This window comes from Herpailurus yagouaroundi, unplaced genomic scaffold (genome assembly GCF_014898765.1).
Source record: "Herpailurus yagouaroundi ecotype Mexico unplaced genomic scaffold, PumYag 202, whole genome shotgun sequence".
Classification (NCBI taxonomy): domain Eukaryota; kingdom Metazoa; phylum Chordata; class Mammalia; order Carnivora; family Felidae; genus Herpailurus; species Herpailurus yagouaroundi.
Window position 1 is genome coordinate 11,462,863 of NW_024412433.1, and position 24,928 is coordinate 11,487,790.

Below are 24,928 nucleotides of genomic sequence, written 5' to 3' on the forward strand. Positions count from 1 at the left end.
CGAGATCGTGACCTGGCTGAAGTCGGACGCTTAACCGACTGAGCCACCCAGGCGCCCCAGCCTTTCTACCTTTTTATGACGTTAGCAGCCATTGATGATTAATGTCTAGATTCATTCATATGTTAAGGGTTACACAGTGGTGATAATCTAACTCTGTCATTCCTTCTCCGTGTGTCAGCTGGAAGATTTCAGCTAGTATCTGGCACAGTTTACGTCACAAAGGATCAATGTTTGATTCCTGTCCTTTATACACAGATGTTCAAAATAATATATTGGTTTCCTATCACCTTGCAACGGTGATCAATATTTTTGTGTGCGATTGGTATTTTTGTCAATGTCATTACCAACTCCACAGTTGATATAGTTCATATCCTGGGTGTTCACGTAGTCTCATCACTGGCCGGCAAGAGCCTCTGAAAGTTGGCCCTTGAGTGTTTCTGACCAAGACTGTTGACTTAAAGTCATCTGGAGTGCCATCACAGCAGGGCCTGGACTGGTTGGCAGATGAGAGCACCAGAATGCCCAAGCGTGGATTGATCAAAACAGAGGCTTACTTACCAGCGTCACTTTGGCCAAATATGACACCCAGCAGACTGTTATTCATCACCAACAAATGCACTTAACCCACAGCCAATGGCTTGCTTCATCTTTCTATGGTTTATCATCCGATAAATGTCAGAGTCACCAGGCGTGGCTGCAGCACCTTTCTACAAACAGTTTAATAAGTGGTTGTTTCACTATCGCATTGTTCAAAGGAGCAGGAGAAGGTGTTTCCAGACCATCCATCTGGGTGGAAGGTGAAGTTGAAGCCCGAAATATTTTCTCCAAGTAGAGTTGCAAGTCCATATGATGGGCTGAATTTTGGCCTTTTCGTATTCTGTGTCACATCCACGCAGGTTTCCACTTTTAAAAGATCCCAAGGGAAGTTTGCCGCATGTCAGGCCAGACTATTTACTTAAATTTCCTTATCCCTCATAACAACGTGGAAGGAGGTATTATTATCTCCATTTTATTGAGGAAATTGAGGCTCTGAAATGCTGGCCTGCCCAAGGCCACGCTGGAAATGAAGCAAGAAGCTGGGATTCAAACCCAGATTGGGCTATGCCACACCAGCTTCTGCTTCCCGTAACTGAATATTGACCCTGCTTCTGAAGCAGAAATTACCTTCAGAGATGTTAAAGCTGCAGCCAGAGTGATTTTTCAAAATGCTAATGCGATTCAGGCCTCCCCAGACTCCTCCCCCTGCTTAACACCTTTCAGTGATGTCCCCTTGCTCTAAGGCTAAAAGAAAATCTGGGAGGCCCAGAAGCTCCTTGAAAGGGGCCTCCTTCCTGCAGGCCATGCTAGGTCTCCACACCCTGCCACAGCTCCAGTGTGCCCCGGGGAACCACTTTAAGTCTCTGCCACACTGCTCCAGCCCCACTTCCTTCTCGGGGCCTTATATTCTCTTCTGTCCCACCTCAGGACCTTTGCACATGCACTGTTGCTTCCAAAAAGGGACTTCCTTCTCTTTCCCTTTTCATCCCTCAGATCCAGCTCAATGTCTGGGTGTTCAGAGATCCTTCCCTGTCCTAACTAAGCTAGACCCCGTAATAGGTGCTCATAGTAACACATGCCTCTGCTTTAGAGCACTTGTTGCCGTGGCTATTTACAATGCTTTGTGATTTTCAGTTAGGGTCCCTAGACCTGCACTATGTGGTGAGCTTCACCAGGAAGGGGCTAGGTCTGTGTTTCCTCACAATCACTCCTCCTGAATATGGAGCCTGGTCTTGGAAGGGACTCGGTAAATACTGGTTGAATGAATAAATCAACGCAGCAGTGAGGAGGCAGAGAAGAAAGCTTCCTTCAATCCTACGCCATGGGTTCAGGGTTCTGTTCATTGTTGTCTGCTGCGTTGGCTCCCGGAATGATTCCAGTTCTGTCAAAGCTACCACAGTGTTGTTAAAGAACTTGCAAATTTCTGAAATCAAACCTCGGAGGGGAGGAATCTAAAACTGGCTCAAGCCTATCTTATCCCCAAGGGCGACTCAGAGAAAATGACCTGGAGAGGCCCCCAGGAGCCAGGCCACCCCACCCTCAGCACCTGCAAGCGAGACCCAGAGAGGAGGCCCCTCAACTGCCCTCCCTGACACAAAGCAGGACAAGCAGTGGCAAATACCGTGGGAGAACAGGCAGTGGATTCGTGGCCCAGAGCATCTGAGTGAGGAGAGGAGAGGGATTCCCATTCAGGAAGAACTCAGATTTAGACTTGACAATAATCTCTAACTGAATTCGCCCCGGGGTCAAGGTGACCCAGCGACAGAATAGAAAGAAGTTCTTGCCAGACGCACACGCGTGTCCCATGCCCATCCCGGCCCCCTGCGGCACACCCCGAATTCCTGCTTGGAGTGAGTCCTGGATTTGCTTTGCGAATAGCACCGCCATCTTGTTTCCTTGGTTTGCTTGCGTATTAAAAGGCCTGATTTGTTAAGTATAATTATTTTTAAACACACCACCGTCTCCGTGGCCCCATTTTGATGGCTTGTCATGTTTTAAACTACGGGGAGCCTTGAAAACGTGGATGTGGCAGGAACCCTCTCCGAGGTGAGTGCCAAGGTCTCTGCCCAGCCCCCAACTTGGAGAGCTGACCTTTCAGAAGCTCTTTGTCCTCCCTCTGGCACCCAGTTTCGGGCTGGAGAGCCTCGATTCTACATCCTCAGGGTCCTCCTATCTTTGCTTCAGGACCTCCTGATGCCCCAAGCTGACTTTCATTATAAGAGGAGTTACCTGATGACAGTGAGCGGCTACAATCTGGGAAAACCGGAGCAGTGGGTTTTTCCTTTTTATTGACAGCTTGTCTCCTCTTGACTTTTTCCAGCTGGTGGCCACAGAAACCAATGCTAATTTTTATGGTCCGTTTAAGTAATGCGAAAGGCAAGTAATTGTGGCCCCATTAATTCCCCTGGGCCCCCGCCGCGGAGGGGTTTCACAGAATGAATAATCACAGGGCCTGTGTTCAAAGCACAGCAGAGTAATACTCCCCTCGGGTTTTTTTTCCCCCGCCTTTCTTCTGTTGATAGCACCTTCCTTTAGCTGTGGTTTGATTATTTTTAACATTGCTTTCTGATTCACTTTTTAATTTGCAAGAAGCAGTGAGAGAGAAAAAGAAGACGGCAGGCGGGGCGTTGGAACCTATAGACGACACGTAGTGCATACTTCCTGGAAACATTGGTGTGGTTTCTGGGTAGACTGCAGAGAGCAGCGAGAAACTAGACAGCCGAAGGACCCTGGTCCCTCAGTACTAGGCAGTCACCTGGCTTCCTCCTCCCTACAGGTGCCAGGATAAACAGGCGGCAGCCCCCTCCTCGCCACCCCCAGCAGCTGTCCCAGCTGTTGAAGACCTTCTCTTCTGCTGGGGTTCACTTTACTCTGCCCTTTGTGAGTTTGGTCTCAGCAGCTGAATTCTGTCTGCTCAGAGAGCAGGGATCAGGTCATAAGCTGCGTCTCTAGTTTGCCAGGCCATAAAAGGATCATGCCAGGTGGTTGACCGCTCCAAGCCCAGGCCGTTCTGGAAGCCCAGGACAATTGCAACTAGACTTCAGTTACCCATTTATCAGGCATTTACTGGATTAGAGAGGGAATGCAAAAATACCTTTCGGACTTCATTCATCCGTTCATTCAATAAATATCCACCGAGCACCTACTCTCTGCCGGACACTAGGGATTCGGCAATGAACGAGACAGAGTCCCTACTCGCCTGGAACTTGTGTTCCCACAGGAGGGAGAACAAACCATAAACATGTTCGTGGAAATGGACCGGGTGACGCTAAGCGCTCTGATAGAAAATGAAGCAGGGCAAGGGAAGGTGGTGTGGAAGGAGGGGATGTTACTGGGTGGTCAGGGCAGGCAGGCCCAGAGGCAGGTGTCACCGGGAAATTTCTAGAACTTGCACGCATCGGAAGTCATGGCGTGCCTGTAAAATGGCCTGTTGTGGAGACTGGGCAACTGGGCAGTTTCCCTTCCTTGGTCGGATCGTGCCGGAATCAGACATCCTGAACTGCCCTGCCCTGGTCGCCTCCAGAGAACTGGAATCATGGTCTTGGGAAGCCAAGCCAGAGAGAAAAGGTCCCTGCCTCTGCAGCAGGAAGAGTCTCAGGGTAAGAAACGCTCCATTCACGTTGTCAATGGGACGTTGTTCTTGCCCGTTACTGGGGAGAGAAAGGGGCCCCTGTGGGGAGAGAAACCTGCTCTTGTTGTCAGGAAAGAAATACCAGCAAGGCCTGTGGGACTTACAGAAAAGGAAGATAGACCCTCCCCATCCGCCCTCTGTTTTGAAGGGGTCAGACGCAGACATTTTTAAAAGCGGGTCTTGCTGGGGGCGCCTGGGTGGCTCAGTCGGTTAAACGCCCGACTTCGGCTCACGTCATGATCTCGTGGTCCGTGAGTTCGAACCCTACATCGGGCTCTGTGCTGACAGCTCGGACCCTGGAGCCTGTTTTGGCTTCTGTGTCTCCCTGTCTCTCTGCCCCTCCCCCACTCACTCTCTTTCTCTCCCTCTCTCTCAGAAATAATAAATGAATAAGCTTTAAAAAAAAAAAAAAGGTGGGTCTCTGCAAAGACTCCTCTTCCTTTTCTTTTTCTCACCTAATGCCGGCAGGTGGGTAATGGCTCCTTACACAACAGGAGGTGAACGGAGCCCAGTGGAACCATGTCACCACCACACCTCATCTGGAGAAGGGAAGCAATGCACAGAACTCCGCTGCTGATATCCCAGTAATGATGACTAACATTTCCTGGCCCTGAGCCCCAAGCCCCTTGCAGGGCACATGCTGCAGGGTAACCCCATTCGTCCTCACACCAGCCTTTGGTGGTATGTTTTATTTCCTGTGCCCATTTTACAGATGAAGAAACTAAGGCTCCCGAGTTGAGGACTTTGCCAAGGTCACACGGCTGGAAAGTGATGGAGCTGAGTGAGATTGAGATTGCAGCTTGGCGTTTGCTTCCAGAGCCCATGATTTAATGCCCTCCACGGTCACCACTGCACTGTCTGTGGGATGCTCTGATCAACCAAGCACGATCCCACAGGAGAGCAGAAGTCAGGCTGTATGTATGCTTTCCTGGTCTTGATTTAGCCTCTGAGGGTATGAGCACCCGGGGGCCATAACTGGGCTGGTTTAGCCTGAGGTTTCTGCTTTCCGAGGCTGCCTCCTTTGCCCAGAGCTCCAGGCTGCACACTTGAAGGACCTGTTTCCTCTCAAGAAGTTATTTAGATAAGAAAAATTACTTGAAAAGCCACACACACACACACACACACACACACACACACACGAGCTCCGACGGCGACAGTGAAAACGTCCTTAGTCTTCATTTGGGTAATTGTTGCCGGACAGATTTGCCCTCACTGAATGTGCACAGCACCATAGACCTGAGTCCACTTTGGAGGTGGGACAGCCCCTGGAGGAAGTTTACAGGAACAAGCCCATAGCCATTTTTATCATCAGGATAACCTACCACTTTATTGTTAGTCACCGTCCCAGCCCTGGGGCTATGGATGATTCAGAAGGTTGTGGTAAGGATTGCAGGAGGCGAGATACTCCGCACAGCACCTGGCATTTATATAAGCACTGCAGTCATTCTTATTTTAAATAGGCCTACCGACATCCCTTTTCTTCCCTCTGTGTGTGTTGGCTTGCGAGGTACCAGGTCGACCACAAGTGCAGAGTAGCAGCAATTTGCTAGAAGCTGCTAAAAGTGAACCCCGCCCTGGATGTGTGGCTACTGTTTGACCAGTGCGATGTCACATTCTGGTTGGTTGAAACCACCTGCGGTCTGAGGAACCTGCCAGGCCATCGGTGATGTGCAGGAACAGCTGTATTTTACCCAGTCCATACTAGCTTTCATCTGTCCCGAGTATGTGTCTGACTGCCCCTGGTTCAATGGATTCTGCAGTTTAAATGCTGCAAACACATCTAACCAGAGAAGCTACGTGCTCATTTATTACTGTTCTCTTTGGAGGAGGAGGGAGAGTATGTGTGTCTGCATGTGTTTAGGAAGTGGTGAGGAGTTTCTTGAATCAGACCTACATTTCCTATGTGTGCCTTGCACACACAAAGAAACAGTACAGGGGGGCAGTTGTAAGCACAGTTTCCGAGTCAGACTTTCTGGGTTCCAATCCTGGATTTTCCCCTGGAGCTTGAGCAAGTAACTTAACTTTTCTGTGCCTCAGTTTTCCCACCTGTAAATTGGGAATGATACTCTCCCCCGCTGTACAAGATCGCTATGAAGATTAAGTGATATAATATGCAAAAGCACTTAAAACAGTATCTGGCCAATAGTAAGCACTCTGCAAGTGTTAGGTATTATTATTATTCTATTCTCCTCTCTTCCCATCAACCACCTCACCTGCAATTCAGCCAGAGTAAGAGAGCAAATATCATGTGTGTGTGTATACATATGCACTCTTTTTTGTTCTTGTTTCATTTTGGTTTTTTCTATCCTAAGTACCCCATGAGTACAAGCTCAGTTTGTAGAAAAATTTCCAACAATGCTGGCGTGGGGGGTTAAATCGCATCCTCCATTCACCTGGAACCTCAGGCGTGATCCTATTTAGAAGTAGGATCTAAGAAGATGCGATTAGTTGAGGAGGTCAAGATGAAATCATCCTGATTTAGAGTGGACCCTAAAGCCAGTGACTGGTGCCCTTATACGAAGACGAGAGACACACGAAGACGCACAGGGAGGAGGCCATGTGACAGAGGAGGCAGAGATCAGAGTGATGCTGTCAGGACGGCCAGAAACTGCACGAAGCAAGAAAGGATCCTTCCCTAGAGCCTGCAGAGGGAGCGTGGCCCTGCTGACACCTTGATTTTGGGCTCCAAGCCTCTAGAACTGTGAGCGAATAAATTCCAGTTGTTTGCAGCTACCTAGTGTGTGAAACTAACAGCCCTAAAAACAAACACAGTCAGTAAAACCAAAGTTTCCCTGGACCATGGCCAGGAGAGGATCGGCGGCCGCTGCCTCTTGCTGGGTCCTTCAAGGACCATCTCCTGTCTCCCGTGAACGTTGCCTCTGGTTGACGACCTTTAGAAGACACTGGAATCCTCTAGAACGATGTGTCCTTTTTCATAACTTATGGGCTTTCAGGGTCATTTTAACAATGCTAGTTCCTCTTTCTCATACAGGCTACATTTTTGGTCTACCTTAGTCATTTTCTGCATATTTGATTAATATAGGTCCTTTAGTATTAAGATGGGTCCATTCTCTGTAAGAAATGGGAGAGTGCTTTGCCCCATCCTGCGGCTGTGAGCATGAGACACAGTGATCCATACAGGAAAAGGGATTTTCACATGCCAAGTTTCAGATGGAAAGAATGTTAGAAATCGCCTATGCATGTGACTCTTTTTTTTTTTTTTTAATTTTTTTTCAACGTTTTTTATTTATTTTTGGGACAGAGAGAGACAGAGCATGAACGGGGGAGGGGCAGAGAGAGAGGGAGACACAGAATCGGAAACAGGCTCCAGGCTCTGAGCCATCAGCCCAGAGCCTGACGCGGGGCTCGAACTCACTGACCGCGAGATCGTGACCTGGCTGAAGTTGGACGCTTAACCGACTGCGCCACCCAGGCGCCCCGCATGTGACTCTTAACAATGTGGGAGTGACAGTTCCTTTTGAGAATCTGATAGAAGACGCCATCCCCGAACTGTGCACCGAACATATAAACTATAATCTCAGGTCGGTCCTTGTGCCTAGGTTGAAATCTGCCTTGTTTTACAGATGGGGAAGAGCAGGCTCTGAGAGAGAAAGCAAAAAAGGCCTGAAAGGGATCTGTGGGCAGAGCCAGTCAGAGTGCAGATTCTCCATGACATGCAGTCTCCCTGAGGCTCTCTCTGTCTCGGTCTGAAGACCCCAGTTTGCCAGCAGGGGTGACAAAGGTGGGAAAGAGGGCACCAAGAGAAGGGAAACCCTGGACTGAAGGTGGCCAATGGTTAGAGCAGCGGGAGAGTCCAAGGTCTCCACCAAAGGTGCACGTGGAGACCGGGACACCACAGTGGGTTCCTAGGACAGGGCACTTTTCCACTGTCCACCAAGGCCAAAATAAAGGAAAGTAACTTGACATCAGAGCAACAAAAGCCTGGATAATGCGAGGAGAATTTATTTTAAGTAACAATCTCTGCATTTCCATTTCTGAAAGAAGTTTATATAATGTCCTCTGCAAACCTCTTAAAAATAGAATAGCACCTCATCTTTCTAAGCTGATTTATTCTTTTCAATTTTTTCATATTTATTTATTTATTTTGGGAGAGAGAGAGAGAGAGAGAGAGCATGAGCAGGAGAGGGGCAGAGGGAGGGAGAGAGAGAATCCCAAGAAGGCTCCACGCTCCATGTGGAGCCTGACAAGGGGCTCAATCCCCATGAGTCGTGAGATCACAACCCGGGCCGAAATCAAGAGCGGGATGCTTAACTGACTGGGCCACCAAGGCGCCCCTAAGATGATTAAAGTGTAGACAAATATGAAGGCAAGAGGACCAGTGAGTCAGGAATGATAAACACGTGGTCCATGTACACCATTCCCACTCCCTTTGCCTGGGGCAGGCATCGTTGGTCCACGCGGTACCATGTCCAAATCAATACCAGGGGTGGCCTCAGAATCCTTCACCACTCAGCACTCCAGAAGTTACTCCCAGGAGGCAATAAGGTCTGCAACCTATTTGCCATTCTATGGCTAAATGACCTTCCGACACGGTTTCCCGTCCCTCGCGAGTAGATATTTCCCTGTGGTCCCATTTAAATTTTCTGATGGCTTTACCCGGTTCAGCAGAGGCCCAGAGACCTCCCTTTCTAGGGCAGTGATCTCTCCTGGGACTTCTTCTAATAGCTGTGCTCCTACATTCTCAGTCATGTGAAACAGTGAAGAGAGCCCTAAGAATTCTTGCTGACTTCCTTATGTTTACGTAGGTTACGAAGACAGTTCTTCAGAAGTTTCACGTCCAATGTCATTATTGCTCCTAAGTCTTGTGTCTTAATTTTTGATACCTTCTTTTGTAACAATGATCCCCGCCCCCCCCGCCAATCTGGATTACATCCCTAATGTTAGATATTTTAAAAAATAGGGGTTCCTGGCTGGCTCCGTCGGAAGATCATACGACTCTTGAGTTCAGGGTCATGAGTCCCACGTTGGGTGTAGAGATTACTAAAAAGAATAAATTATTTTTAAAATAAATAAAAAGAAAAAAATAGACTGACACAAGTCTAAGTTGCCTCACGAAATTCAAAGGCAATGACAGAGTAAGGAACGGTATGGTATTTGACGTCTTGCCACTCGAAATATCAAAGAAAACCAGCAGTCTAACCCACTAACAGCTTAAATGATGTTGACCGTACAGCCCAGGGGAGCCCCCCCCCCCTTCTTGATTCTGTTCTTTGCTTGCATCACCAAGCATTCCAGAACTATTTCTGGAACTTTCCAACCCTATGTTTGCCTGAGTGCCCCTTGACTGATGATTTGTCTTCTGTGGCATAACTGTATTGCCCCCGAAGGGAGCTACCAAGTTAGCCTAAATGTCGTGCTCCGCCACAGTGGAAGAAGCCACATGCTAGGAACGCTGCAGCCCGTGTTGAGGAGGGCGGCCACGTTTTCCTGTAAGAGACGGGTGGGCAAGAGAGGGCCCGAGCCGGAAGGGGTGCTGTGTCTTTTGCCTTCTAGTTCAAAATCTGGTTTAAAATCAAATCAAAGATGCAAATCGAAGAGGTTTTCATGCTGTCTGTTGGGATTTCTGTTTAACAAATGGTTTGGTCTTCCTGCTTCTATGTTCACCTTCGTCCACTGTCCATTTTCAACCAAATGCTAGAGGGGTCTTTTTAAGCTTTAAGCCAGATCATGTCCCCTTGCCACTCAAAATCCCGTATTGCCTGCCCCCCATTCCCAGCTCTGTCCTCCTGTCCCCAAGGTTCCTCCTCTCCTCTCTGTCTTCTCTGCCCCAGCCTCTCTGACCTTCTTGCCTACATCAGAAAGACACCAGGCTCCTCCCTGGGGCCCTCACTCTGCTTTAGACTGGATACTGCTTGCCCGTCTCCCACGCTTCTCTACGGGGCCTCTCCTGATAGCCCAGTTTAACCTGCACACCATCCGCATTAGCCCTCCCCTCCCTCCTCTCCTTTTTGTTTTTATTTTTAATTTTACTTTCCCCAGAGCACTTCTTACTACTCTGTTTACTGTTTACTATGCAACGATCTCCCATGAGAATGTACGCTCCAAGAGGGCGGGCATCTTTTTTACGAATTTTCTTTTTCACGAATGTATTTCAAGTGCCCTAAACAGTGCTAGGCACTTAAGAAGTTCTCAATTAATATTTGATGCATAGGAGCACCTGGGTGTTTTTCATGTTTATTTTTTAGAGAGAGAGAGAGAGAGAGAAACAGAGAGACAGGGAGACACAGAATCCAAAGCAGGTTCCAGGCTCTGAGCTGTTGGCACAGAGCCTGATGCAGGGCTCAAACTCACGAACCGCGAGTTCCTGACCTGAGCAGAAGTCAGACGCTTAACCGAGTGAGCCACCCAGACGCCCCAGCATCTGACTCTTAATCTCGTCTCAGGTCATGATCTCACAGTTTGTGAGTTTTGAGTTCGAGCCCCGCCTTAGGCTCTTCACTGACTGCACAGAGCCTGCTTGGGATTTTGTCTCTCCCTCTCTTGAGCCCTCCCCTGCTCTCTGTCTCTCTCTTTCAAAATAAATAAATAAACTTTAAATATATTTATGTGCATACATGTATATATATATATATATATATATATATTTGATGCATAAAGGGTTGAACGAATAAACAAATGAGTGAATAAGGCCTTTGTTCTGGGATGAGTATTGATTAGTTGCAAAAACATCCCCACCAGTTGTTGAAGTAAGGAAACAGAGGGAAAAATCAACATGGTAGAAAGGCTGAATGCAAATGATGGCGTTTATTACTGTCCTTCGCATATTACTCACTGGTGGTATTTACATATCTTGATAGGAGGAAAAACATACAATTTCCAGAAAGTCGTTTTCACAGTATTATTTTATTTATTTATTTATTTATTTATTTATTTATTTATTTATTTATTTATTTTAACCAAAGACGTTCCCAGCCGATCTTTGGGTCTTTGGGGCAAAAAACAAAGTGTTGCCTAGATCACTCTAACAGAACGTCAGGTTTGGCTTCATTGGATGGGAAGCAGAAATGTGCGTACAAGGAAGTGACTTAAAAGTCATAAATATTTTGCCCGAAGAAACCTGCTTTTGTGGTTGAATGATGGAATAATTTATGCGAACTACCTTTCAGTGTCTCTAAGTTTGCAGAGGTGAGCTCATGTGATGAGCCAAAAAGCCTTAGTGAGACATGCTCTCTGGACTGTTAATGAAACGCCAGGCCCAAGGGTAACACTAAGGCTGGGTAATGGATTAACAGTGAATAACCATCGTCCCATCCAATTAACTTCTGCGGAGGAAGCAACCTTGAAGCAATATTGGGGTATATAAAGACATCATGATTCTATTTAAAAGAAAGCCCGACACTCGAGGCCCAATGAGATCGTGTCCATAAAGCTCTGAATTGGGGGGGGGGGTAATCTCATACAAAATCGCGTTACAAACTAGATTTACTCAGAGATTTTATGCTTCTTAAGGAAAATGTACATTTTTGTAGCAGTTTGGGTTTTAAAGTTTGACGGGCCTTCCTTGTTTCCTTCAATGTACTTTGCCGAAGTACTTTTCACAATCTAGATGCCGACGTGACTACTTCAGCAGGAACCCAACGGCATCCTACTGTGCGGGCCTAACAAAATTGCAAGCCTAACCTTTTAAAAAAGTACACGTAATTGCTAAGACTTGACGAGAGGTGACTAAAGAAAGCTTTTTAGGTGAATCTCTGGTGTAAATCCAAGGTTAGCAGCATTTCATGGACAGAGAAGGGGGTAACCCTGGTTTCTTAGCCAAGATAGCCTCCTAAGAAAACTCAGGCCCTGTGTTTAAGTCTGGCCTGGATCTGAAAAACCTGGAGGCCTCCTTCTTGCTTCCTTCAAAGTCAGCAGGTGTCAACAGGCTCAATGCCAGGCCATTCTCTGAGACCTGTCTGTGGCCACTGTGCCAACCCTTGTCCCTCTGGCCCTTTCATCCCTAAGTTTTTTCATCACACACCATTTCTTTCTGACCGTGCCTCTTTCTCCTCTTTACAGGGCTTCTTCCCAGGAGAGGAAGATCCTGAGTTCTCCATTCACCCCCTCTGGTTTGATCGATACTTCGTGTGTGCAGTCTTAATTTGTTTTCGAAAAGTCGGTGTTACTACTTTTCTTTTCAGTGGAAGAAACCATGACTCACAAAAGATAAGCTGCTTTTCCAGCTTCACAAAGCAAACGTGACCAAACTCACCTGTCTCCTCAACTTCAGTTTTAGATTAAATGCCCTCCAAAGGCAAGGTCAGGACCTCTCGCTCGCTTTGCCTGTTGCGCATGGGGAGAAGGTGTTGGGATGGATGCATGTGTGGAAAGCAGAGTCTGGTGATACCTGAATTGGCACTCACAGAGCACTGAACAACTTTACGACACACGCTCGCTTGCATTGTTACTGTTGTCCCTTCCCAAACAGGGGACTGGAGGTAGGAGAGGTTAACTGCCTTTCCCCAAACCAGTCGCCAATAGTGGCAGAACCAGGACTTTGCCCACCAGAACACCATTACCTTGTCCCCAGTACCATCTGAGACCCAACCAACCGCACAATATTCGGAGACAGAATAAATTTTGTGCGAATCTCAAATACTGCAAAAGCGGCAATGACCACAAATTGGCAGAAAACATGAAACTGTTTTGCCAGCGTTCAGTTCTTCCAAAGGAGGAAGACAGAGAAACTCAGAGCCAGGCCAAGTTAAAGAAATCTAATTCTCACTCCGTGGTTAGAACTATTCAGCTCAAATAGTTCCTTTAATCCAAATACCAATTTATATAAATAACAAGCCAATGGGTTTAGGAACTCTAAACATCGTCCTTCCTCATTCGTAAGAATTCACTTCTAGAACATTCCTTCTCATCTTTCAGAAAGGTCAGGCATGGGATCATTTCAACCTCTGTCCTACAGTGGCATCCCTGAAAAGGGATTGGATTAGGTGACATAATTGTTTTTCTATTTCTAAATATGAATGAGCACGTTGGCGTGTTATACAACAGAGAAAGAAAAAGAATGGTGTGTGTTCAGGAACATGCCCCATTTCAAGAAGCAGCCCGTGTTTACTAGGGAGTTTGTTCATCACAGATCTGTAGACAGAATGGTAGCAAAAACGCTTACACATGTTTGCACAGGGAACAATTGCAACATGAGTCCAGCAAGTTGAACTAAAACCCATATTTGTGTTTCTTCAACCGATGGTGTTACAGGGGAGCCTGACCCCATTATCTTGACCTCTAGACAGACATACTTAGAATCGAACAAATATCAGACATGGATAGGTATCTAAAGGGTCATATATTTAACATGTTATCTCCCGAATACAGTGCCCTAAGCCACATGGTATGAGAAATAGAGCAAGGAACCAGAGACAGATCTTTTGCTGGAAGGGCAGAGTGTCACAGGAGTAGGGAGATAATGTGCTAAGGCAGCTCAAAGGAAGGCGTGACTTCCTTGGTCTCAAAGGATGAGGGACAGAACACTCTACGGAGGAGGTGGCAGTTGAGATGGGCAGGGTTTGGAGGGCACTTGGCCCCGGGGAAGAAAGACCATCCCAGACAAAGGAAACAACCAGGGTTAAAGCTAGAAGTGGGAAAACGCAGGAGGCAGACAGAGAATGGAGAATCTCATCTGTTCATAGTGTAGGATGCTTGAAGGTCAGACTTTTAATGGCAAATTCTGTTACTGAGATTTAGAAAACATTAATAATTTTCAATGAATTGAGGGTGCCTGGGTGGCTCAGTTGTTAACCATCTGACTTCATTCCAGGTCATGATCTCATGGTTTGTGGGTTCGAGTCCCACATCAGGTGAGCCCCATTTCTCTCTCTCTCTCTCTCTCTCTCTCTCTTTCTCTCTCTCTCTATCCCCTTGTGGGGTTCTCTCCCTCTCTCTGCCCCTCTCTCACTTGTGCCCTCTCTCTCTCTCAAAAAAAAAAAACAAAAAACAAAAACGATTTTCAATGAAGTGAAATTCTCATCAGTTAGCCAGTCCCTTGTCTGACCACCCCCTTACCTCTCCTAGCAGAAGAAGTTTCCAGGCACTTCAAGCTACATGAGTGGTGTAGCCAGTTGGCCAGGAACCCCCCTAGGAAACATTTCATGGAATCATGTTTAACTTTTACAACAAAAGACCTGTCCTTGGTTTGTACAACATGAAAAGTTCTTCAAGCTACAGAGAAGATAGCAAAACAACGCTCCCTTCTCAGAGCTTGCTAAGGAAGACAGCTGTTTGATTTTCAGCGTTCAATCGAACATTAAAGTATGCAATACTTGGACTGACACATCCATGCCTCGTGCTTGATTTCACAATCCAGATGTGTTGAATCAACTTTTCTTATATCTGTGAACACTATAATGGGAAAAAAAAAAAAAAAAAGGAAAGAAGAAAAGTAGGGGAAAAGTGGTTTCTTTTTTGTCCCTGCGTCTCAATTTCTGCATTTCATAATTCAGCAGAATCTGGGAGGCATAGTGTGATATCTCTCCCAAAAAAGGAAAGAAGGTGTTTTCCTGCCAAATTGAATATATAGATTTGGCTGTGAATTTTAAGCCACCTGGTTACATATTTCAAGATTTCTGCTTTTGCCACTATATCTTAGCTCCATCTACGTACAGATATGGGCCGGACAGAACCACAATAAAAGGGCCGACTTTTCACTTTGCCTCGAATCTCTGATGATTTCTGCCTTCTGAAAAATGTACCATGCAATGTTGTGTTTGGCCCAGGCTACTAAAAAAAAAAAAAAAAAGAGACAAAAAAGAAAAATCTTTCTTCAGGGGAATTTGACTCTGTTCCCATTGTTTCTTCAGCATGTTTTCAGCATCAGCACATTGATTATGCTGTCATTAGCCAGAATACCGAGACAGGAAAAGATCTATTAGGTCATCAAAACCCATTCCTGGCGCGGGTCTGTGTCCCCTGGGAGAGGCTGTGACAGGTCACCTTAGGCAAATGACCAAGGAAAATGAAGAGGCGTGTACAGTTTTACTCTGCTACAGTTTTTAATTATTTTAAATTTCCAAAATAACTCCCAGAGATTGTCCATAAAACAGTTCCACTGCCCGAATTGGGTTAGGGGTTCGGGGGGGGGGGGGGCAGCGATTGTGTCCCCCAGGAGACATTTGGCAATATTTAGAGAGATTTTTTTTTTCCGTTGTCGCATCTTGGGGGAGGGGAAGGCGCTTCGGCCATCTATTGGGTAGAGGCCAGGGATGTCGCTAAACATACTACATTGCATGGGCCGTCCTCTACCGCCCCAACACCACCACAAAGGATTATCTGGCCTCAAATGTCATTATTGCCGAGGTTGAAAAACTGGTTTAGGCTTTTTTCCTAAGCTTTTTTGCCTGTTGTCTAACTGTTCACTCAGCCCCAAGCGAAGCCAATTCCTTGGTTACGTGGCTCCAAGGAGCACACGTTATTCTGAAATAAACTATTTAGTTTCCTACTAACTCTGGTTCTTAGTCCTAACCTCAGCAAGTATGAAAAATCATACAGAGAAACAAAGGCACCTTTTCTAGTTATTTCAAGAGGTAGACTGTTTCTAGCAATAGACGAATTGAATTTCATAGGACTCCAGATCAAGTAACTAACATTAAAGAGATGTAAAGAAAAAGAAACCCTCATAGTTGCCTAAATCATTAGAGTCCTATTGTTAATCAGAAACTAATATTTTTGTTTCTATGTATTCTTCAAATAGAAGTTTTGACAGGCAGGGTAGATCTTCAAAGTCAAACCTTAAGTGAAAACCCTTCGGTAGCAAACAAATATCTCAAGAGTATTCCACAGACACTGTATCACCCGCCCTCACCCCAAATCATATCCAGCCTTCATTCTTTTTTAGGAAGTAAAGAAAGGAAAAGAGAAGAGAAGAGAGAAGGGAGCGGTAGAATAAGGGAAGGAAAGATGAAATAAAAGGAAAGTAGAAAGATAACTATAAGTTTGGTGTCTCCAGGTTCGAAAGGACGTTGGCTGCCCAAAGGTTCCTGGTTGGCTCTTGGGTCTCCAGCTTTCTGTGGAATTTAGCCCTGGCCTTGTTCTCATCTGCAGTGTAGATTTCAATGTAATGTAGATGTCAGTGACATTCTAAAGGGGGAAATAACAGGTAAAACAATTTACCTTATGAACAGTTACTAAAACACTAGCATCAAAAAGGTAAGCAGTATTAGAAATACATTAGCTTGTCATAATATTTTTGCTTGCTTTGAGTTTCTGGTCTGGGGAATCTAATTTGAGTTTATATTTTCAAAGACCAAAGAGCTGTTACAAATTCCAGGTTAGCTCAGATGTTTTGGAAGTGTGAGAAGCAAGCCAGATCCCCTGCAAATCCTTGTGAAATACAGGGAATTTTGTTTAACTCTTGGATGCCGGTAGCAGAATAGTATGTGCCCACGGGAGACATTAAAGACATTTACTCAGTAACCCATTAAGGAGTCATTCTTTCCTTGAAATTGTGCCTTGGTTATGACATTCTGTCCTCTCCCCTGCCCCAAACAGAATCAAGGGTGGACTTTTCTGCACTATTGGGCTAAGCTGAATTAAAATCTGTCACTAGCGTTCAGTTACAACTCTGTTACATTTCCTAATGAACTGTGTCTGATCCTTGGGCATTTCCTGGGGTATTTATGACAATCGTGCAGCTAAGGCTTAGCGGAGACATCCTGGTGATATTTAGTGCGTGAAGCATCTTTACAAAGGATACAGTCTAGAATCTTAGCCCTTTATTGTTATTAAAATCAGTTGCTTACATTCCTCCTCTACTGAATGAGGCCGCCCAGGATACTTCAAACACGAATTTTTTACAGGGAAGACAATAGGAGGGTCGTAACAGAACTAAGAATTGAAAAATCCAGTCCTAACTTTCTCCATAAACTCAGAATACACTTAATAAGCTCTGTTCCTTTCTTTCTGATTTACTTATTTTCTACAAATTGCAATAGTCATTTCAGCTCATGGTGAATAAAAAAATGCCTATCTCACAAAGCAGTAGTGAAAGCAACCTGCCCCTACCCTGCCCTTCCCTACCTGCCCCACCTCCAGCCCCACTGCTTAGAAAGAGGCACTTAATAGTTCCTCGTGTGTTCTCCTAGAAATTTTCAGAGAGAAGAGAGAAAAAATGATTTTTTTTCCTGTGTCCCAACTCCTTTTCTCTCTCTCCCTCTCTCTCTGTTTTTGTTTGTTTTTGTTTTTGTTTTTGTTTTTTATTTCCAGAACTCACAGTGTTTTATATCGCCACTAAGACTTTACCAGGCCAGTCCCTGGGATATATCACTCAAGCTACTTCAAATAAGTGAGAGAGATAATTAGAGAAAATAATCTCTTAATATTAATGGAAGGCTTTAAATAACATTGTCTCCAGCCTTCAGTGAGTTCTCTCTCTATCTACTCTTAACCCAAGTTCCCAAGTTGACTTGGAATGTTGTAGCTGTTTTTCTTTAATTACAAAAAGGGCTTCATGTAGTGAAATGCAGTGGAGCCTGAAAGTAACATCATCCTGCTAATCGAAGGAGACCGTGTGGAACTGGGATGTTCATTAGCGGACACATAGACCTTGAGTATCTTGTTACTTCAAGAGGCAGGACCCTAACTATTCCCTTTAAATCCTAAAGCAGGAATGCATCGGTTTCCCAGCCATCTTCCTGGCTAGTTTCCTGCTCCCCCCGGACATACCTTGAACCTTTGTGCTTTTAAACACATACCAGAAACACACTACTGTATCTGAGCCTGCTCCCAAGGCTCTTCGTACAGTCATTCTGGCCTCCAGTCTGCTCTTAGGGAAACTCACCAACTTCACCCAAGCCACTAAGGGACTGCCACCTGGTGACAGATTCCTGGCTGCCTGTCACCTGCCAGGCATTCTCTGGCTGTCTATTCACGTGGAATCAGAGCTCTACCTGGGTCCGCCTGAGTCATCTCTCCCCAAGCCTGGGGAATCCCTCCTTGGAATGGTTAGTGGGTAACCTGTCCCATCTGGCCCTAGCCTGGGGCCTTTTAACATATATCCCCATGGACAGAACACATGTGGAAGAAAGCTCCTCCCTTCTCTTAAATTCAAATCAGTCCAGAACCGTTGGCACCAATAGAAATAAAACCAAGTTAAGGCACCTGGGTGGCTCAGTCGGTTGAACATCTGACTTCAGCTCAGGTCATGATCTCACAGTTCATGAGTTCGAGCCCCACATCTGGCTCGCTGCTGTCAGCCCAGAGTCTGCTTCGGATCCTCTGTCCCTCTCTCTCTCTCTGCCCCTCCCTCACCTCTTTCTCTCAGAAATGAATAAACATTAAAAAATAAATAAAACAGTAAATCTGCAGAAAGAGAGAGGCATAAATGCCACCTGAGTGAGGGTTGATAGGGAAATAGCTTCCATCGCCCCTCCTAAGCCCCAGTTTTGCTCAAGACAATACTTAGGTCCTCAGGAGCCCGGCATGGGCAGAGAGCCTGGTTGATATGTTCAGAATCTCAACCCTGCTGTCAGCAGCTGGTTCGGCAAAGGGCCAGTGAGCAACCCAGGTGAGGGAAGAGCCCCCCTTAAGGCTCCTCTGTCTGAGAAGACAACAAGATCTTTCTCCTCTCTCTCCAGTCATCATCACGGCGAATACAAGACGCAGAACTTCTCAGTGTTGGCCTACAAATGAAGGCAGCCCACAAAGATGGCACATCTTTGTGGAACTAGATGTGGGGGACTAGAACTAGAACTACAGTTGTAGATTCGGCCACCTTGACCACACCGCACCAGCGCCCCAGTTCTGTGGGCCAAGACAGCTACTTGCTGTTTAAGCCCATTAAGTTCAACGTCTGCTGCTTGACACCGAAAGCATTCGGAATGATACAAAGATAGAGAAGCCAGCAGCAAAGGAACAAAAACAGAATTTCCACCCCACAAACCATATTTTGTCCTCTCGGGCAAAGTAGCTGCTGTGAAAAACAAAGCACACAGTGAGTACTCTGCAGTACCTTACGGTTTCTTTGAATCTGTGTACAACTTCTATTGGATTTGTTTTGGTCTGTTTTGTTTTCTTTATCAAATGAAGACTCAAATTATGTGGGTTTTTTTTTTTTCTTTCCTACTAATCCAGAACCCTGGAACACAGCTAAATGCATAATAATAACAACAGTATCAGTAAGAATAACAATTATATTCAAGGCACTGGACTAAATCCAGGGCTAAGAAAGGTGTAAAGAGAGATGAATCGCCAGGGCTAGACATAAGATGCTCTCATTCTGATTCTATCCCCATAGAGCCTTGGAGAAAGAGCAATTAATGTAATTCTAACTGACAGTAGCCTTGAGTAGAGGTGACATTTGACCTGAGTCTTGAAGTGTTGTTTTTTTTTTCAAATAAAGGAGCTTTGAACATGAAAAATACGGAAAATTATATAATACGCATTCATGTACTATTTTAATAAATACTAACATGTTGCCACTTTTGCTTCAGACCCACTTTTCTAATGAAACTTTTTATCTTGAGATAATTGTAGATTCACATGCAGTTCTGAAAAACATGAGAAATGTAATCTTTACCCAGTTTCACCCAATGATGACATCTTGCAAAACTATACTACAATGTCACAGCTAAGACGCTGACATTGATATAGTCAAGACACAGAACGTTTCCATCGCCCCAAAGATCCCTGATGGTGCCCTGTTATGACCACACTAAACATCTTTCCCGTTATGACCTCTCCTGAAAACCTGGAAACCACTAATCTGTTCTCCATTTCCATGCTTTCCTCGTGTCCCGAACGTTATGTAAATGGAACCATACCTACGTGACCTTTCCGAATTTGCTTTTCACTTGGCTTAACTCCCAGGAGATTCATCCAAGCCATTCTGTGTGCTAGTAGTTCTTTTGTCGTTGTTGCTGAATAGTCTTCCGTGGTGCACAGATTTCTCAGCTTGTTATCCATCGACGGACATCTGGATTGTTTCCAGTTCTGGGCCATCATTAATAACCATTATCATTATTATTGCTACAAACATTCCTGTGCAGGTTTTTGTGTGAACGTAAGCCTTTATTTCTTTGGGATGAAGGCACAGGAGTGCAGTCACTGGGTTGTAATAGTTGCGCTTATAATTTTTTAAGAAACTGCCAAACTCTATTCCCGAAAGTCTGTGCCATCTGAGATTTCCACCAGTAGTTTGATGAGTGCTCAAGTTACTCTGCATCCTTGCCAGCATCTTATGTTGTCACTACTTTGTAGTTGAGCTAGTCTGGCGGGTATTTAATGATACCTCCTTGGGGTTTTGATTTGCAATGCACCAATGACTGCTGATGTTGAATATCTTTTTATATGCTTATTTGCCATCTGTATATCCTCTTTGGTGAAATGTCCCTTCATGTCATTTGCTTTTTCCTTAATTGGCTTGTTTTATGTTTGCTTCACTGTTGAGTTTTGAGACCTCTTTATATATACAATATGCTAGTTCTTTTTTTTTGTTTGTTTGTTTATTCATTTATTTTTAGAGATAGAGAGCACAAGTAGGGGGAGGAGCAGAGAGAGAGGGAGAGAGAGAGAATCCCAGGCGGGCTCTGCACTGACAGTGCAGTGGGGCTTGAACTCACGGAGCAGGAGATCATGACCTGAGCTGAAATCAAGAGTCGGCCGCTTAGCCGACTGATCCAGGTACCCCTACTATGTGCTAGTTCTTTGTCCGGTATGTGGTTTGAAAAGATTTTCTCTCACTCCATAGATTTTCTTTTCTTCCTTTCAACAGGTTCTTTTGCAGAGAAAGAATTCTTCATTTTATGAAGTCCAATCTATTAATTTTTTCTTTTAGGGACTGAGTTTTTATCGTCAAGTTTAAGCACTCTTTGCCTAACTAGATCCTTTAGAGTGTCTCCTATGTTTTCTTCAAAAAGTTCTTTGGCTTTACATTTTAAACTAGATCCATGATCCACTTTGGGTTAATTTTTTTTTTTTTAATTTTTAATTTTAGAGAAGGAGAGAAAGTGTGAGTGTGGGGAAAAGGGTTAAGCATCGAGAGAGAGAGAGAGAGAGAGAGAGAGAGAGAGAGAGAGAGAATCCCAAGCAGGCTCCATACTCAACATGGAGCCCAACGTGAGGCTTAATTCCACAACCCTGGGAACACAACCTGAGCCCAAATCAAAAGTCAGATGTTCAACCGACTGAACCACCCAGGGGCCCCAACTTTGGGTTAATTTTTATAAGGCTTGAGACTTAGGTTGGCATTCATATTGTTGCCTGTGGATGTCTCAGTGTTTCAGCACCATGTGTTGAAAAGGCTGTATTTCTTCCATTGAACTGTTTTGCACTCTTATCGAACATAAAGTGGGCATATCTCTGGGTTCTTTATTCTGTTCCATTGATCTACAAGTGTACCCTTCCACCAACACCGCACGATCTTGATGACTGTAGCTGTACCGTAAGTTTTTAAATCAGGTAGGCTACTTACTCCCACTTTATTCTTTTTTTTTTTTTAATTGTTTCAGCTATTCTGCTTCCTTCCCCTTTCCATGTAAACAAAAATTTGAACGTTTGTTTATTTTTGAGAGACAGAGAGAAACAGAGCACAAGCAGGGAAGGGGCAGAGAGAAAGGGAGACACAGAATCCGAAGCAGGCTCCAGGCTCCAAGCTGTCAGCACAGAGCCCTGTCCAAGGCTCAAACCCACAAACCGTGAGATCGTGACCTGAGCTGAGTGGTCAAACACTTAACGAACTGAGCCACCCAGGGGCCACATTTCTGTATACATCTTAATATAAATCTTCCCTAAATCTTCAAAAACCCTTGCTGGGATTTTGATAGGAATTATGTTAAAACTGTATGTAAATTTGGGGATAATTGACATCATCATTATGTCAAGTATTCAATCCACACACACACTGTGACTCTCAAAGAAGTAGATCGTCTCTGATTTCTTTCGACATTGTGTAATTTTCCACATACAAGTCCTATACATGTTTTATTAGATTTACACCTGAGTAATTCATTTTTTAAAGCAATTGTGAATGGTATTATATTTTTAATCTCAGTATCCACATGTTCATTGTTACTATATAGAAATGCAATTGATTGCGGTAAGTTTGTCTTGTATCCTATGACCTTGCTAAATACACTTATTACTTCTAGGAAATGATTGATAGATTGATGATTGATTTGTTTTTCTCTTGGGATTTTCTACATAGAAAATCATATAATCCTCACCAGGACAAATGTTCTTATGTTATATTATTTCTATTTTCATTAAGGCCAATGTAACTTTTTATTTCCTTTAAGACATTTCACAGTGGTTTCATTTACAAATATTTAGAGATTTTCATGTTATCTTTCCATGTTTGATTTCTAGTTTGATTCCACTGTGGTTGGAAAACACACTGTACGATTTCAATTCTCTTAAATGTTTTGAGCTCTCTTTTGTGGTCCAGGATCTGATCTATTTTGGTCTATGTTCCATTGGTACTTGGGAAAAAATGTGTATTCTGAAGTTATTAGGTGGAGGGTTCTATAAATACCAGTGAAATCTTGTTGGTTATTAGTGTTGAATTCTACACCATTGCTGATTTTCTTTTCTTTCTTTCTTTCTTTTTTAAACAGTTCATTTTTTAAAACATTTATTTATTTATTTATTTTAAGAGAGAGAGAGAGAGAGAGAGAGCGCGAGCACACTTAAGCAGGGGAGGGGCAGAGAGAGAGGGAAAGAGTATCCCAAGCAGGTTCCACACCATACCTGAAGCTCTAACTCATGAACCACGAGATTCTGACCTGAGCCAAAATCAAGAGTTGGATGCTTAACTGACTGAGCCACCCAGGCTTCCCCCATTGCCAATTTTCTATTAAGTTGTGCTAGCAATAGTTGCGCAGAGTGTTGAAGTCTCCAGATACAATTGTGGATTTCTCTGGAATATATATGGGACAGAAAGAAAACCCAGAGATTTAGCACTATGTCATTCTTGGAGACCTGAGGCTCCTAGCCAGTCTGCCTTCTCTCCAAACTTTCAGAGTCTTAATTTTGTGTTTTGTTTTGCTTTAATTTTTAGAAATTTGTTTTAATGTTTATTTAGTTTTGAGAGAGAGAGCCTGAGCAATGGAGGGGCAGAGAGAGAGGGGGTAGAGGATCTGAAGCCAACTCTATGTTGACAGCAGTGAGCCTGATGAAGGGCTTGAACTCACCAAAAGTGAGATCATGACCTGAGCCAAAACCAAGAGTCAGATGCTCAACCAACTGAGCCACCCAGGCACCCCCAGAGTCTTATGTTTGTTTTACATATAATGCCCAGGTATTATAATTGTACTTAGGCTAAAGAAATAGGGAAAATCACATGTACCTGTAACTCCAAGATTTATTATTTTTATGGAAATAAAATGTTATGGTTCATGTTGAACACTTCTTTGTAAATTCTACTCAGTTCCGTGGTCTTCTCTCCTACCCCGTCTATCTATCACATTTAGTTTTTGTTTATCTAGTGGTATTTTTGTGGTTTAAAAATTTACATGTCCCATCTTCTACAAAAACAAATCCAAAATGGGTCATAGATCTAAATATAACATATAAAGCTATAAGACTTTTTGAGAACAATATAGGTTAGTCAGAGTGTTCTTAGATATGATGCAAATAGTAGTGATCCATAGAAGAAAAAATTGATCAATTGGACTTCATCAATGTTAAAAGTTTTTGCTCTGCAGAAGACACCTTTAAGAGAATGAAAAAAAAAAAAAAAAAGGAAAAAAGAGAAAGTGTTTGCAAATTGCATATCTGACAAGGATTTTTATATAGACTATATAAAGAACTCTCAAAATTCAACAGTAAGAAAACAATCTAGTTTTTTTTTTTTTAATGGGCAAAATATTGGGAAAATACTTCACAAGAGAAGATATACTAATGGCAAATAATCACTTGAAAAGATGTTCAAATTGTTAGTAATTAGAAAAAAATCTCTAATTGGGGCGCCTGGGTGGCTCAGTCGGTTAAGCGTCCGACTTCAGCTCAGGTCACGATCTCACGGTCCGTGAGTTTGAGCCCCGCGTCGGGCTCTGAGCTGATGGCTCAGAGCCTGAAGCCTGCTTCTGATTCTGTGTCTCCCTCTCTCTCTGCCCCTCCCCTGTTCATGCTCTGTCTCTCTCTGTCTCAAAAATCAATAAACGTTAAAAAAAAATTAAAAAAAAAGAAAAAAAGGAAAAAACCTCTAATTAAGCCACAGTGAAATATTACAATAGCTATTCAAACGACTAGAATTCAAAGCCTCACAATGCCATGTGCTGGCGAGGATGTGGCACCACTAGAACTCCCTAGACAGGGAAACTGCTGTAACAGTTTCCTATAAAGTTAAATATATACTTACTATACGGCCCAGTAATCCTTCTTCTGTGCTGTTGCCTAAGAGAAATGAAAATCTATGTTCACACAAAAACTTGTGTGCAAATGTCTAACCCCAGCTTTACTTATACTTGTCAAAAACTGAAAATAGCCTAAAAGCCTCTCAACTGGGGAATGGGTAAACAGAACAATATCTATCCACGCAGTGGAACACTACCTAACAATGAAAAAATAACTTGATACGTGCACCAACTTGGAGCATCTCAAGGGCATTATGTTGAGTGAGGAAAGCCAGTCTTAATAGGTTACATTCTCTATGATTCCATTGACAGGACATTCTGGAGAAGGCTATAGTGACAACTTATATGTCAGTGGTTGCCAGAGCGTGGAGGGATCTGGGGGGAGTAGGGTGAGATTTGACTACCAAGAGGGAGCAGAAGCAAATTTAGAGAGGCTGTGAGATGAAATTCTTCTGTGTCTTGATTG